Raw genomic sequence first — 2,525 nt, 5'->3', positions numbered from 1 at the left:
AATGGACTAGCATTTGCATATGTTGCATATGTCCGTTACAGTCCAGTGGTCTCATTGCTCATCTACCTTGGGTCAGACGAACAGTAAATCAGAAGCAAAGTCACTAGAAAAACAAGGTCATGGTTTAATTCCAAGGGAATGTATGAACTGATAAAAAGAACTGAATGCAGTGTAAGTCACAATGGATAGAAGTATTTGCCAAATACACTACCACTTAAAAGTGAGCATAAAAGACTTTAAAAAACTTTGAAAGGTAGTACAACATAAATAAACAAACATGGGGGTTCCTCAAGGCTCTGTTTTCAGGCCTTTGAAATTGCTGCTTAGCAGGGTTTTTTCTTATTCACAGCATAAACAGATGATTATGCTAATATGCCAACTGCAGAGGCAGAATTGAGACTTAATCAGTGAGGGTATTTTCACAAACTGCCTCTCTTAGATCTGCAGAGACAATGGGCACAATTACCAGTCTTAGTTAGAGGATTCCCTCTGAGCTATCTCAGATGACAAATCAGATTTAGACATACTCCACAGGGCCTGACATAAAGCACTTCATCATGCCAAGAATTAGAGAACATAAAAAGAAAAAACAACGAGTGAGAGGATAATAACATATTCAAAATCAAACATGAAGTGAGCTGTTAAAATGCTTTAGAGTAGGCTGCACTATCCGTATAAAAATACGAAGAAAAAAAAAAAAATTATAAAAAAAGCCACAAAGCAACATTCTTCTTCGGAGTTGTAAGCTCTCAATTTCAACATCAAAAAGAAAAAAATAGCACTCTTGGTGCTAAAAAATATTAATTTTAAAACTTTTTCATTATTATTATTATAAATGTACCTTATATTAATCATTACGTTCAACTCAGAAAAAAAGCAATGTACAAAACCTACCAACAAGCCAAACACTGTAACAATAGGATAGACATGAAAGTAGTGCCAGTTATAGTTATTTGAATGTACGGACTAATAGTATTGCTACAATGGTGATTTACAATTCAGAATCAAGTATTCCAGAGAACCACATAAATAAATAAAATACATCTCTCCATCCTTATTATTTTTCTCATTTCCCCTTACTCCAAACATGCACACAACTAATAACTATATGTAGTGATGTCGGAGGGAAAGGTATTGCATTTACTACTTGATAAATGTAGCCCTGCATTACATTTCTATCCTTTTTTTCTCAATGAGAGAAATCAGTTACACATCAGCAGAAATCATCAAGGTATCAAGGGATGAGAATGTAATTTCATAAGGGGTAAATGTCTGGCATTATCCGAGCTTATCCAAAGGGTTTCATCTAGCCTACACAATGTACGGACTAATAGTATTGCTACAATGGTGATTTACAATTCAGAATCAAGTATTCCAGAGAACCACATAAATAAATAAAATACATCTCTCCATCCTTATTATTTTTCTCATTTCCCCTTACTCCAAACATGCACACAACTAATAACTATCTATTTACTACTTGATAAATGTAGCCCTGCATTACATTTCTATCCTTTTTTTCTCAGTGAGAGAAAGCAGTTACACATCAGCAGAAATCATCAAGGTATCAAGGGATGAGAATGTAATTTCATAAGGGGTAAATGTCTGGCATTATCCGAGCTTATCCAAAGGGTTTCATCTAGCCTACACATAGGGAATAACAGCGCTTCTAAAGCAGAAAACAAATATTGACATTTTCAAGAGAAAACACTGATGGTTGTCCAGGTGTTTGATTTATGCTTGACTTGCCTCTGATCAATGTGAGATGTCCCCTGCGTCTCTGTGCTTTGATTCCTCTCATACGCCACTGTGGCTTCCAGCACCACAATCACAGTTTTGGAGCCTCTGTATTTATTGCGTTTCAGAACCAGAGCATTTTAAGAACAAATATGTTATATTTCTGTTCTTGTCAGCTGTTCTGAATTCTGTTTACACATAACACTTTCTTACGTAAAAAACACAAGACACCACACAGTGGAATGGAAGGACCAATGTGCTTATTTAAAAAAATAAAATAAAAATGCAGTACTCGTGCGCAAGATACTGAAATACTAGCGAGACAGCACGCAACAATAACAACTATTCCATGTCAACCAGCATCCCACAACATTATTCCAAATCTTTCAACAAGGGAACCCATAAGTGAATGTAATGCCATGCTCTACGTGGGCAAATAATTAAATAATAAATTAAAAAGAATAAATAAATAGATAAATTCAGCTAGCTGCTCATTTTTAGGATTAACTTAGGTGACTAAAACTGAAATTAATCAAAACTATCAAAGAAAAACATTAATAAAAATGACAACAACTCAAAAAAAAAAAACTAAAACTTTAACTAAAATGAAAATGAAAATAATGCAGATAAAAACGAATTCAAAAATATATACAAACTATAATGGTATCTTAATGATACTAAAGTAACCCTGCTACAAACACATGTAAGCAAGCATATCTTAACAACATGCTAACTAGGGATGTAACGATTAACCGCGAGCCGGTTGAAAATCGATTAAAATACGTGAC

The sequence above is a fragment of the Sinocyclocheilus rhinocerous genome, unplaced genomic scaffold, assembly GCF_001515625.1.
Source record: "Sinocyclocheilus rhinocerous isolate Xijiao unplaced genomic scaffold, SAMN03320098_v1.1 scaffold278, whole genome shotgun sequence".
Classification (NCBI taxonomy): domain Eukaryota; kingdom Metazoa; phylum Chordata; class Actinopteri; order Cypriniformes; family Cyprinidae; genus Sinocyclocheilus; species Sinocyclocheilus rhinocerous.
The sequence above is the reverse complement of the archived record's forward strand: the minus strand, read 5'-3'. Positions refer to the sequence as shown.